The following is a 15,748-nucleotide window of genomic DNA, read 5'->3' on the forward strand; positions in this document are numbered from 1 at the left end:
TACAGATGACAACCATGATTGTCACCCACAGCACGGTAAGCACGGGCAGGGCTGGGAGGCCCCTGAACGTGGAGGCATGAAGAATGGCCAGATGAATGGATTTTAAAATGCCACCAACTGAAACAAACTCATCCACCCCGCACAGAAACCATCTACTTAATGATCATGCTTAAGTTAAATGCTGATGAGATATGGTTAATATACTTTTCTGAGTATATACGCGCGCATGTGTGTATGAGTGTGTGCATGTATATATATATTAATATATTATATATATATATATATATATATATATATATATATATATATATATATATATATATATATATATATATATATATATATATATATATATACACTGACTTGCTTTAAACCACAAGTTTTGAAGTACAGAACTTTAGACACACACACCCACCAGGAGACTCGAACCCTGGCCATCAAGACAACAGATATGCACTTGTATCCACTTCTGAGTATGGTGTAGTGGATACAAGTGCGTATCTGTCATCTTGATGGCTAAGGTTCGAGTCTCCTGGTGGGTGGGTGTATCTAAAGTTTTATATATATATATATATATATATATATATATATATATATATATATATATATATATATATATATATATATATATATATATATATATATATATATATATATATATATATATAATGTCATACCTAGTAGCAGAACGCTAGAACGCACTTCTTGGCCTACTATGCAAGGCCCAATTTGCGTAATAGACCGAGTGATTTTCTTTATTTAAAAAAAATTGTTCCCAATTGAATTATTACTATTATACTATGGTATATTAAAAACATAAATTATTGACTTCATTATGTTAGTTTAGGTTAGGTAGGGTAGGTTAGGTTCGGTAGGGTAGGTTATATATACTGATTATATATATATATATATATATATATATATATATATATATATATATATATATGCAAATAAGCTTGAATCGTCCCCCAAGCATATATGCGAATGAACACTCCACACCCCAGAAGTGACACAAACCCAGACCGCCAGGAGCACAATGTAACTGGTGTAAATGGTACCTTAAACCACTCGACAATCAGTGACCGTACAAAAGACAATGATAGCCAAGGCTATTTGAACCTCCATCTTGACGGCACTTTGGTGGTGATCTTGGGCATAGTTATTTCATTAAATCACCTCACTTCATGGGGCCACATGAGCAACACAAATGCGAACAAGCTTGAATGGTCCCTAAGCATATATGCAAATGAAAACTCCACACCCCACAAGTGACTCGAACCCAGACCGCCAGGAGCACAATGCAACTGGTGTACATGGTGCCTTAAACCACTCGACCATCAGTGACCGTACAAAAGACAACGATAGCCGAGGCTATTTGAACCACTGATCTGATGGCACGTTGATGGTAATCTTGGGCATAGTTATTTCATCAAATCATCTCACTTTATGGGGCCACATGAGTGTATTTTTGCATTTTAGTTGCACACGTGGCCCCATAAAGTGAGGTGATTTGCTGAAATAACTATCCCCAAGATTACCATCAAAGTGCCGTCGAGACAGTGGTTCAAATAGCCTTAGCTATCGTCTTTTGCACAGTCACTGATGGTCGAGTGGTTTAAGGCACCATGTACACCAGTTGCATTGTGCTCCTGGCAGTCTGGGTTCGAGTCACTTCTGGGGTGTGGAGTGTTCATTCGCATATATGCTTGGGGACCATTCAAGCTTGTTTGCATTTGTGTTGCTCACGTGGCCCCATTGAGGTGATTTGATGAAATAACTATGCCCAAGATTATCATCAAAGTGCCGTCGGGACTGTGGTTCAAATAGCCTCGGCTATCATCGTTTTTTGTACGGTCACTGATGGTCGAGTGGTTTAAGGTACCATGTGCACCAGTTGCATTGTGCTCCTGGCGGTCTGGGTTCGAGTCACTTCTGGGGTGTGGAGTTTTCATTCATTCATTCATATATATATATATATATATATATATATATATATATATATATATATATATATATATATATATATATATAAATGGAAATGTTCGTTTGTTCAAAATCGCTAATCTCCGAAAGTTCTTCACCGATTGCATTGAAATTTTCACACAAAGTTCCATTCGTGTCCAGCCAGGTTTTTATATACATACTATATAGATGTCACGTCTGTGACAGTAAAAAACATGCTTTTTCTGAAAAAAAGCGTGATTCTGTTGAACGTAAGAGCAACACACGCTGTAATCTCCGAAAGTTCTTCACCGATTGCTTTGAAATTTTGACACAACGTTGCATTCTAATAGGCGCATCTTTTTATATACCTACTATATAGACGCCACACCTGTGACAGGAATAAACATGCATTTTTGAAAAACAGCGCCCTCTGTGGCACATAATAGCAACATTCACACTATACTAAATATGTCACGAATTCCATTTCAATATTTCCGATTGCATTGATAAATTTTATTTTCATAGATTTCGATTTATTTTATTTTTTATTGAATTATTTTGTGTGACATTGTGTTGGAATTGAGCTATGTTGTTTACCATACCATTCATTTCATAAGTGTAAGTATAGGTACCACACCTGTGACAGGTAAAACTATGCTATTCATGACGAACAGCGCCATCTGTTGCATGTTAGAGCAACTCACACGCTATACTATATATATGTTACAATTCCATTTCAATGTTTCTGATTGCATTGATAAATTGAATTTTCATAAATTTTTATTTATTTTTATTTTTATTTAATTATTTTGTGTGAATTGCGTTGGAATTGAGCTGTATTGTTTATCATACTGTTCAATTTGTATGTATAGTTTATTTTTTATTTTTTCATATTTTCATTTCATTTTTAACTTTTTCTTATATTTCAGTGATGGGAACTTCAGATCACTTGATGTTCCCAATTTTCTGATCGGAACATCAGATCATTTGGGAAGGCATCAAACGGGGGAGTGGGGGAATGGTGGGGATGACGAGGGACGGAAGTCAGAGATGGTGAGGAGAACGAGGAGACAAGGGAGGGGTAATTGTGGGGAAGGAAGAGGGGACAGGGGAGTTTGGGATGGTGGCAACGAGGGGATGGGGGAATGGAGAATGGTGGGGAGGACAAAGGGACAGGGGAATGGAGCATGGTGGGAAGGAAGAAGGAATGGTGGGGAGGACGAGGGGACGGTGGAGTGGGGAATGGTTGGGAGGCCGAGGAGACGGGTGAGGAGAGAATAGTGGGGAGGACTGGGGGATAGGAAAAGTTGCTGTGGCTCAGCAATGCACATGCGTTGCAGAGCCACAGCAACGAGTAGCCGGGTACTGCTAGTGCATGTATGTGTGTGTGTGTATATATATATATATATATATATATATATATATATATATATATATATATATATATACATACACACACACAGTGGCACTTCGATTAACGAGTTTAATCCGTTCCGGCACTGAGCTCGTCATGTGAAAAACTCGTCTTATGAAAGAACAAAACTGTCGTTGGAAGTGTCTGAGAACCAGCCGGAATGCTCGTTAATCGAGGGAAAACTCGTCAGTCAAGACAAATTTTCTGCAAGTGCCTTACTCATTACTCGAATTGCTCGTAACTGGAGCCACTCGTCACTCGAGGTTCCACTGTGTGTATATATATATATATATATATATATATATATATATATATATATATATATATATATATATATATATATATATATATAATATAAAGTACATACATATATATATATATATATATATATATATATATATATATATATATGTATGTACTTTATATTATATATATATATATATATATATATATATATATATATATATATATATATATATATATATATATATATATATATATATATATATATATATATATATGTCGTACCTAGTAGCCAGAACGCACTTCTCTGCCTACTATGCAAGGCCCAATTTGCCTAATAAGCCAAGTTTTCATGAATTAATTGTTTTTCGACTACCTAACCTACCTAACCTAACCTAACCAAACTTTTTCGGCTACCTAACCTAGGTAGGTAGGGTTGGTTAGGTTCGGTCATATATCAACGTTAATTTTAACTCAAATAAAAAAAAAATGACCTCATCTATAATGAAATGGGTAGCTTTATCATTTCATAAAAAAAAAAAATTAGCGAAAATAAATTAATTCAGGAAATCTTGGCTTATTAGGCAAATCGGGCCTTGCATAGTAGGCAGAGAAGTGCGTTCTGGCTACTAGGTACGACATTATATATATATATATATATATATATATATATATATATATATATATATATATATATATATATATATATATATATATATATATATATATATATATATATATATATATATATATATATAACTGAAAACTCACACCCCAGAAGTGACTCGAATCCATACTGCCAGGAGCAATGCAACTGGTGTGTACAGGACACCTTAATCCACTCAACCATCAGACCGGTCGTGATGGTCGAGTGGATTAAGGTGTCCTGTACATGCCAGTTGCGTTGCTCCTGGCAATATGGGTTCAAGTCACTTCTGGGGTGTGAGTTTTCAGTTGCATATAGTCCTGGGGACCATTCAGGCTTGTTCGCATAAATATATATATATATATATATATATATATATATATATATATATATATATATATATGTATACACACACACACACACACACATACTGTATGTAAGGCCCAAATTGCCTAACAGGTAGTGATTTCCATTACATTTGTATTTTCAAAAATTTCTTTCAAATTGGTTCTTTTCTAACAATAATAATATATTATATTAGGAACATGAATTACTGACTTAGATATATTAGGTTGTGATAGGTAAGGATAGGTTAGGTTTGATCACATTTCTGTTATTTGAACTCAAATAACATAAATTTACAATCATGTAAATTACGTTGGAACATTGGTACTCGCACCATTCTCAATTCTCACTTTTCAGTATTCAGACACTGTATTAATGTTCAGTATTCCTCCATTTGCTCAACATTCAGATGTAAACACACATCCCTGATGCATCAGTTTCACCATAGCTGTCGTTGAGTGCACAATCCACTACACTTTTTGTCTATATAGATATGAACATGTTGCACTGAACAGGGTGAGAAAAGCTTGAGCTACCTCATCCTTCCGTGTGTATTTATACCTCAATAAACTTACTTTAATTTCAGTTTAAATTACACTTTTCTCTTGGATATTTTAGATATTTTTGCAATTCTTAGTGAAAATAAATCCCCATGTCACCAAAGAAAGGTTGTGATAAGGGCCAAGGAAAAAAGAGAAATGGGTAGAACCACGAAAGAGATGAAGAAAGAACTCATATGCAAACATGAATATGGTGCCCATGTGTCAGTTCTTGTCACCGAGTTTGGTATGCCTAAATCTAGTTCTCTAGTGCTAAATAGGAGGAAGTGCAAAGTTTTCTTGAAAAGTATCACCCTGGCAAAGCTGTGACAAGCCGTGTTACAAACCTGTTGAATGACAATGCTATGTCTCACTTTAGAAACATTTTAAAGCACAGGCAAAAGCAACTATCCTTGGTCAAGTCTTTTTATAAGAAAAGCATCCAGTGAGTCTAAAGAGAAAAACAGAAGAAGGCAGAAAAGAGAAAGAATGCCAGTAGTACAGCTGCCAGAGGTTATAAAGATAGCGGATTCCCCTACCAAAAATAATATCTCTTCCTCTGCCTCACCACCTTCCACATATGCCATCAACTCTCCTAAGTGCAGGTAAAGTGTGTAGTGTGTTAGCATTTATTTCATTGAATTACTGTATCACCCTGCCTGTTTGACAAATAGAGCCTTGCTTACTAGGACAAATAGTGCAGTTCAAGCTATTAGGTACGACATACATACACACTATTTTAATTATACCGTGTATGTATGTATGTATGTATGTATGTATATATATGTATATATATGTATATATATATATATATATATATATATATATATATATATATATATATATATATATATATATATATATATATATATATTTATATATATATTTATATATATATATATATATATATGTCGTACCTAGTAGCCAGAACGCACTTCTCAGCCTACTATGCAAGGCCAGATTTGCCTAATGAGCCAAGTTTTCATGAATTAATTGTTTTTCGACTACCTAACCTACCTAACCTAACCTAACCTAACATTTTCTGCTACCTAACCTAACCTAACCTATAAAGATAGGTTAGGTTAGGTTAGGTAGGGATGGTTAGGTTCGGTCATATATCTACGTTAATTTTAACTCCAATAATAAAAAAATGACCTCATACATAATGAAATGGATAGATTTCTCATTTCATAAGAAAACAATTAGAGAAAATATATTAATTCAGGAAAACTTTGCTTATTAGGCAAATCGGGCCTTGCATAGTAGGCCGAGAAGTGCATTCTGGCTACTAGGTACGACATATATATATATATATTTATATATATTTATTTATATATATTAATGTATATTTATATATATATATAAATATATATATATATATATATATATATATATATATATATATATATATATATATATATATATATATATATCTATATATATATATATGACAATGTCAGACCACGGAGGAAAAATGAAACAGGTCTGACATTGTCACATTCCGTGGTCTGACATTGTCACATTCTTAATCACGTGTTTATTTTCGTGATATACACACACACACACATATATATATATATATATATATATATATATATATATATATATATATATATATATATATATATATATATATATATATATATATATAATGGGGGGGTAAGGCCACTATATGGTCTTTGTCATGTCATTATAAGCACCTAAAGGGGATCCTTTATACAGTGGTACCTCAGCTTACGAATTTAATCCGTTTCCAGAGATAACTTGTAACCCAAAAAATCGCAATCTGATACAAATTTTCCCATAAGAAATAATGTAAATTTAATTAATCCGTTCCACACTCCCAAAAATATTAACTTAAAAATACATGTCATACATAATACAACAAATATTTGGGTCCAGACTATGTGCAAGTTATATCTTACCTTTATTGATGACACTTATTGGCATATGTAAGATGGTGAGAAGGGGGGGGGAAGGAGGAGAGGTGTTAGTGTTTGGAAGGGGAAGTCCCCTTCCATTATAACATCAGGCAGCGATAACTTCTCTGGGGTTCTCTCTCTCCCACGTTTTGCAGGAATACCACTAGAACCTGGTTGTGGCTCACTGCTTGCTTGTCTTACTAGGAATTTGATTAAAGACATTTGTTTTTCCCTACATTTTAACACTTGTCTGTAGTGAGACATCACATTGTCATTAATAAGGTCAGTGCAACGGCCTGCTAAAGCTTTATCTGGGCGAATCTTTTCAGTAAAACTTTGCACTTCTTCCCATACTGCACACATTTTCTTAATTGATGAGGAAGGGGCATCCTCTTCTGCCTCCTCCTCCTCCTCTCTTGAAGATGTGTTGTACTACTAGCTTGTTCAACTACACATGTACCATTTTCATGTTTGTGAATGATTTCTTGTTTTTCCTCTATCGTCATCCTCAAATTTGTTTTCTTAGGTTGAGCCTTACCACTGACTTTCTAGGGACTCGTGGTGAGATATATAATAATTACTTATGTTCAAAACCCCAAAAAGCAGAAAAACAATGAAATTCTTAACAAAAAATTCAAAATTCAAGCGCGATCATCACTAAACGGAAGCCAATGGTAAACTGAAGTGAGGTTGTTTGTGCCACCAGGAACCACGCGCTCGGTCAACCCATATGTGTATCAACAAACTCGTAGCTCAAGGCAAAGCTCATAAACCGATATAAATTTTACGAAGAAATTCGGCTAGTACCGCAAAATTCGTAAAGACGGGCATTCGTAGGCCAATGTTCCACTGTATATATATATATATATATATATATATATATATATATATATATATATATATATATATATATATATATATATATATATATATATATATATATATACATATGTCGTACCTAGTAGCCAGAACGCACTTGTCAGCCTACTATGCAAGGCCCGATTTGCCTAATAAGCCAAGTTTTCATGAATTAATAGTTTTTCGACTACCTAACCTACCTAACCTAACCTAACCTATCTTTTTTGGCAACCTAACCTAACCTAACCTATAAAGATAGGTTAGGTTAGGTTAGGTAGGGTTGGTTAGGTTCGGTCATATATCTATGTTAATTTTAACTCCAATAAAAAAAAGTTGACCTCATACATAATGAAATGGGTAGCTTTATCATTTCATAAGAAAAAAATTAGAGAAAATATATTAATTCAGGAAAACTTGGCTTATTAGGCAAATCGAGCCTTGCATAGTAGGCTGAGAAGTGCGTTCTGGCTACTAGGTACGACATATATATATATATATATATATGTTGTCCTTAGTAGCCAGAACGCATTTCTCGGCCTACTATGCAAGGCCGGATTTGCCTAATAAGCCACGTTTTCCTGAATGTAAATATTTTTCTAATTTGTTTTCATATGAAATGATAAAGCTATCCATTTCATTATGTATGAGTTCATATTTTTTTATTTGAGTTAAAACTAACGTAGATATATGACCTCACCTAACCTACTCCATATCTAACCTAACCTCACCTATTTTAACCTAACCTAAACAAACATAACTAAGTCAATAATTTATGTTCTTAATATAATAATAATAATAATTCAAATAAACATATTGGAATTTTTGTTTTGAAAATAAAGAAAATCACTCAGCCTATTAGGCAAATCGGGCCTTACATAGTAGGCCGAGAAGTGCGTTCTGGCTACTAGGTACGACATTATATATATACTGTATGTATATATGTGTAAATATATATATATATATATATATATATATATATATATATATATATATATATATATATATATATATATATATATATATATATATATATATATATATGTCGTACCTAGTAGCTAGAATGCACTTCTCAGCCTAGTATGCAAGGCCCAATTTGCCTAATAAGCCAAGTTTTCATGAATTAATTGTTTTTCGACTACCTAACCTACCTAACCTAACCTAACCTAACTTTTTCGGCTACCTAACCTAACCTATAATGATAGGTTAGGTTAGGTAGGGTTGGTTAGGTTCGGTCATATATCTACGTTAATTTTAACTCCAATAAAAAAAAAATTGACCTCATACGTAATGAAATGGGTAGCTTTATCATTTCATAAGAAAAAAATTAGAGAAAATATATTAATTCAGGAAAACTTGGCTTATTAGGCAAATCGGGCCTTGCATAGTAGGCCGAGTACGACATTCTGGCTACTAGGTACAACATTATATATATATATATATATATATATATATATATATATATATATATATATATATATATATATGTATATATACATGTATATATATATATATATATATATATATATATATATATATATATATATATATATATATATATATATATATATACTGTATATTAGATACATTATATATTATATGCACACAAAAAGCATGATCCTCAAGAAAATTCCCATAGCACACATGCAGGGCAAAGGGTGGCAATCATGTCTGTCCCTAACAGATGTAGGATCAGCTACCAGGAATTGCCATGAATGTCCTACAGCTGACAGCTGGGGCTGTTACAGGCTGCCATGAGCTCCTGCTCACCGTACCTTTAGCTGGGTGGCATCATGGTATGACAGACAAAATAGTAATGATCTGGATGAAGACCTTCAGAAATAATCAAGACCTTAATTATATGTCTACAATATTAAAACTGAAAGCTTTGTGGTATTTATGAAGGTCCGCATTCACGAGAGGTCATACATAGTTGAAGGAGCGCTAAAATGCTGTTGGCAACCTGAGTGGTGGTAAAAGGAAAAGTTCCTCCACCCAGACTGCCCTGTGATCCGCACCTCCATCGACACACACAGCCTTTCCACAGGCACCACCAACACCCCACACACTATTTACAGATCCTCAGTACACACATTAGTGCAAGGAGTTGGTGGGAGGGTAGGAAAGTGCCTTGGGAAAGAGCATGCACAGATCAATATCCAACAGCCCGGCCAAAAATTAGTTAACAATTAAAAATTATATCCTCAAAATATTTGTACGTGGCCTGAGTAAATGAGCCATGCTAATGGTATATACTTTTCTATTATTCATTCAAAACATAATAAGTTTAATAAAACAATTGCCATAATATATTAAAATGCACATTAGCATGATTCTTAAACAGCTTTAAATGAAAGGCACTCTTTAAACCTTTATAATCCTATTAATATCCTACAATTTTCCCTATTATGCTGATATAAACAACTCAGTAGTGTTCTAGTAGATTGTGTCAACATGAACATATTTTGAATTAAAGGGGAAATTGTTTCCAGAGGATAATGGCCGGGCTAGGATACATCGAGGTGAGCATGCTAAGCTGTGAAAGCACCATGCTAGTTATTGATTGGGCCAGAGGAACCCAATGGGAACACTTCAACTGATCAGAGAGCCATTAAGTATGGGAGGAGAAATCAAGACACAAGAAGAAATAGAACTAAGGGAAAGATTAAAGAATGTAAGAAAAGTGTGCTCATATATATATATATATTCGGGCTTTCAAATCCAAATTGCTGAAAAAATTAAGAATCATAATTCACAATATGCAAGGCGTGCTCAGCCAAGTCTTGAGTCGGCTTGTTAATATGCAGTATAAAAATTTTGCTTCACTCATTTTAAGTGGTTATAAGGAAGCAAAATATTACAGTAACTGTCAATGCATTCAAATATTAGGAGTGTAACCGAGAGTCCAGATAACTTTTATAGTAGCATAGAGTTTTCTCCATGCATAAGGAGTTAAAGCATTGGGATATCTCTTTATCTGTGCTGCTGACATGAAAAAAGTGATGCCCGACAAGATACTATTATGAGCAAAGAGAAGCTAAAGCTCTAGGATGGAAGAAAAAATATAAAAATTCAAGAATATTAGTGATAGGATAAAAGATATGAAGCAAAGGGATAACATTAAAGAAAATGAAAGTAAGAGGGAGACAGACAAATACTGAATGAAGCATGTGGGTGAGGGAGAGGAGGAGAATATTAATGTATAAATCATATATAAATATGAAGTGGTATTTCATCTGGGAGCAAACCAGCCATGCAGTAACAATTCAAATGATACAAATAAGACAACAAAATTGTTATTTAATCAGAATGAAGAACATAATGTTTAAGTGAATGTATTAGCCAAATAATAGGTTTTATACTTATAATGTAAGCAATGCATATTAATTAAAAAATACATAAATTGAAACTGATAGTAAAAACTAACATAAAAATAAGAGTTTATAAACAGAGTGAGAACAAATCAATGAAAACACACAAGAGAGTGTTAGTTTAAACCTGAAATAGAGAAAACAAACACCAGATGAGACAAAAAGAAGTTGAAAGTTTAGAGAACATCTTGTTGCAATATCCTAAATGAAAAAAATGTGTGCTTTCAGGTCTATCTCTAATTCATGTGCAGACCTACTTATAACAAATTGGAACGTTCACTGCTGGGTGAGCAGAGGCTACAGTTAAGGATTAGCACCCAATCAATCCTCCCTGGCCAGTATACGAACCCAGGTCAAAGCACTCCCGAAGCGCCAAGCGAGTGTTTTACCACTGCACCACATAGGCTATTATTTATAGCAGAGCAATGAAAAATTTCAACCACTACACTAGTGCACGTTACTTCCACCATGAAGAAATATGTGCAACCTATATGGTTCCCCAACTACCTCTTTACTGATAGAGTACAGTATACCTCAAGTTTGTATGGGGTACTTTTTCTTAACTTCAGTATTATACATTGTAATGCTTTTTAATTGTTTGTAACTACTCATCTCAAATAAAACATAGTTATGCTCTTGATCTACGAAATAATATTTAACCCTTATTGTGCTGCTAAATTTACTTGAATTTGTTTATATTTATGAACAGTTCAGCTTTAATGAAAACATTATACACATTCCTCTTTTTCATTATTTGTACATATACTATATTTTTACTAGATCATATTCTAAATTGTTTTCAGCCTCCTGTATATTTATACATTGTGCTTCCATAACCAACTCATCAACTGTATTCTTCACATATCTCCACAACACTTTCATCACGTTTTGTATAATTCTGCCAACACCATTCAACCTTTCAGCTGACTTCACATGTAAGTCAAGATCTATATTTCCACAAGTTAGCCTGACAAGACGGTAGTTACCATTATGGTCTTTATTACATTTATATTCACTGACCCCTTTGCACACAATCTTAAGCAACAGAATTTTGGTAACTCAAATTACTAAAAAAACGTAGCCAATGAATGATAACTCAGCACTTGCTAATGAACATGCTTCTTATTTTTAGCATGTAAATCAAGTACAAATTGTGGCTGTACACTATCAGTCACACTCACCCCATTTCTCTTTCCATGAGATGAAGAGTCTACTTATTCACCGAGCTTCATCGCCAGCTCTTTTTTTAGAATTTACTTCCTACAACTTGTATCTATCCTTCACTGTCTTTCTGTCCCACTTCCTACAACTTGTATCTATCCTTCACTGTCTTTCTGTCCCACTTCCTACAACTTGTATCTATCCTTCACTGTCTTTCTGTCCCACTTCCTACAACTTGTATCTATCCTTCACTGTCTTTCTGTCCCACATCCTACAACTTGTATCTATCCTTCACTGTCTTTCTGTCCCACATCCTACAACTTGTATCTATCCTTCACTGTCTTTCTGTCCCACATCCTACAACTTGTATCTATCCTTCACTGTCTTTCTGTCCCACATCCTACAACTTGTATCTATCCTTCACTGTCTTTCTGTCCCACATCCTACAACTTGTATCTATCCTTCACTGTCTTTCTGTCCCACTTCCTACAACTTGTATCTATCCTTCACTGTCTTTCTGTCCCACTTTCTACAACTTGTATCTATCCTTCACTGTCTTTCTGTCCCACTTCCTACAACTTGTATCTATCCTTCACTGTCTTTCTGTCCCACATCCTACAACTTGTATCTGCCCATTACTATCTTTTGTTCACACATCCATACATAAATGAGTTACATTTGCAACCTAATATATGGGCATATGGTAAAATAATTGTCTGATGTTTTAAAATGTTTCTCAGCCTTCTTAAAAATGCTTCTCAGCTGTTTTAAAATACAATACTTAACGTTTTAGAATTTCGTGTGGCACAGTTATTCTAATTTTAATGCACATTTCATTGCAAGTTCAATTACTTTAATTTGCCTTACTATTATCATCTTGTAATTAACAATTATCATCATCTTTATTTTAAACAAGATTCCCTTCAATTGAACTTTGTACTAAAATTTTTTTTTATAAAATTATTTAATTGTAGTCAACTTCAAACAACTGATCCCTAACGTGTCCCTAATATACCCATCAGAAGTGTTTGTGTGAAGAACTTATCTAAATAAAATGTTCCTACATAAGAAATTAGAGGAACATTTAACTCATTTTAGCTAAATTCAATAATGGAAATTAGATTTTGTATTAAGCCAAAACAAATATAGGAAGAGAGATACAATAAGTTCAAAGACAAAAAACAAAATAAATTGCTGAATTTATCAAACACAATTTTTTAGTGAAAGAAACAAATAATTTGCTAAGAAAAAAATATATTGCAAGTACATATGAATGTATAAAACATTACCTGATGTATATATAGTTAAGGACCCAAAGAAAAATATAAATTAGGATTAAAATGAACTAATATGATTACATAGATATGAAATGAAATTAAGAGAAATAATCACATTGAAAAGTTTTCAAGACTGAGCAGAGATTTTGGAAGGAAGAGAGAAGTACATGCAGTGAAGAAGAGCCAACCATGGATGCTGCTAGGCTGTGAGGATGCTGCAGTCCACACCGCGAGGCCAAGTCAGGCAAACCCTTTGATTTTGTTCAGTCACCCCTTGATCATCAACACTGCCTGGGGTTCAAATGTCGCATGCACGTTTTCTATACACAGGACCTCTTTATTAATGCATTTTGAGGACTTTTTCGTCTATTTGTTCTATTGGGACAACGAGCTAGACTTTAAAGCATATCTATGCTATAAATTCAAAATACCTTAATGATAATACAGTGTTTAAAAGTAAAGGTAAAAAAAATTACTTATTTTTGGATGGAGGGAGGTATATAGAGCATTTAATTAAGCAAGCTTCATGGTAATTTCTTCTACGAATAGCATGCACTAATGCAAATCTTCAGGATGCTTGGTGAAATCTAAATTTTATTCATAGATAAACTCTATTCATAATAAATAATTTATACACAGGATGATGGAAATTTAAGAAAATGATGACTTGGAAAATTGGTAGAGAAATAATCTACAGTAATAATTAGCTCCATTGTAGCAGTGTTGCAGTTAAACAAATTAAGCTAAAACTATGAAGCCCATCTCCATCTAAAAAGTAAGAAATAACAACTACAAGCATTTCTCTTTTTAAAATAAAAAGAAAAATGCCCATATAATTTTCTAGCAAAAATATATTAATGCTACATTCAGTCATGCACAAGTGTAGGTTTCCAATAATCTTGTCAAAAGCAAATATTCAAAATCATGAATATTCACATAAGACTTCTCCCAGGCAGTGTTGAGCATAAGCCAATAATAAAAACTCTGATTACTCAGGATGTGGAAAACACTTCTCTTATTATCCAGAGAATCCCATTTCATTATAAAAGTGTTTATTTCACATATTACAAAACCAACATACAACAAAATAACTATTCAGCAGGGTATTCAGAACTAAGATAATCAATGTATTAATGTAATATAATCAGTCTAGCTCACTTTTTGATATTTTATCAATAAGGAATAATAATACAGTACATCCTTAAATAAATTATTCCCTTATTGAGCAAGTATCTAAAAGCTGATTATGCTGATCATTCACAAGTAAAGAGCGTGAGTGGACCTCCAGAACCCGCCACAGAGGGAAGGTCCCAAGCGAAAGGCAGATAATGCTAATCAGGATAATATTAACTTATATCTTCCTTGAGCATTGAATTAATAAACTTAATGTGCTACAATGGTTATCACTACTAATGATGCACCTAATGATCCACTCATCAAATTAATGAAATATACCTCTTTATCAGGACACAAGTTTAAATATCTAATGAAAATTATCACACAATGATAAAATACTTTATAATGTTTTTCCTAACAAATTACTTCAATTTAAATGTGTTTAATAGCTTCAACATTAAATCAGTCCAGTTAAGAAGTGCCTTTATGTGCCTAAAACACAAATTTCTGGAAAAAAAGAATGTTAGATAAACATTCAAAGACATTTCAAATTCTGATTATTAAGAACATGTAGCCAATGTACTGTATAAGCTACATACATACATACATACATACACACACACACACACACATACACACACACATACACACATACATACATGCATACATAATATATATAATATACTGTATATATAATATACTGTACAGTATTATATATATATGTATATATATATATGCAACCTGGGAAGATGGAAAAATAAACCTGGGCAACCAGATTTCAATTGTCGAGGGAAGAGTCAGAGTTGATAGTGAGGTATAGCTTGTGAATCTTTCAAGCTTTATCTCATATTATACAGTATTTACCAATAACTTGTTATATATACACAACTAAGTACTAATATACTTTCTGTTCAT

At 33.4% G+C, this 15,748-nt stretch overlaps 1 protein-coding gene across 1 annotated transcript in view; it reads right to left on the reverse strand.

Annotated features, from left to right (window-relative positions):
- cac (calcium voltage-gated channel subunit cacophony) overlaps positions 1-15,748 on the reverse strand; it is a 749,704-nt gene that overhangs the window by 221,628 nt on the left and 512,328 nt on the right. The gene's annotated exons all lie outside the window — the stretch shown is intronic.

This window comes from Procambarus clarkii, chromosome 60 (genome assembly GCF_040958095.1).
Source record: "Procambarus clarkii isolate CNS0578487 chromosome 60, FALCON_Pclarkii_2.0, whole genome shotgun sequence".
NCBI lineage: Eukaryota > Metazoa > Arthropoda > Malacostraca > Decapoda > Cambaridae > Procambarus > Procambarus clarkii.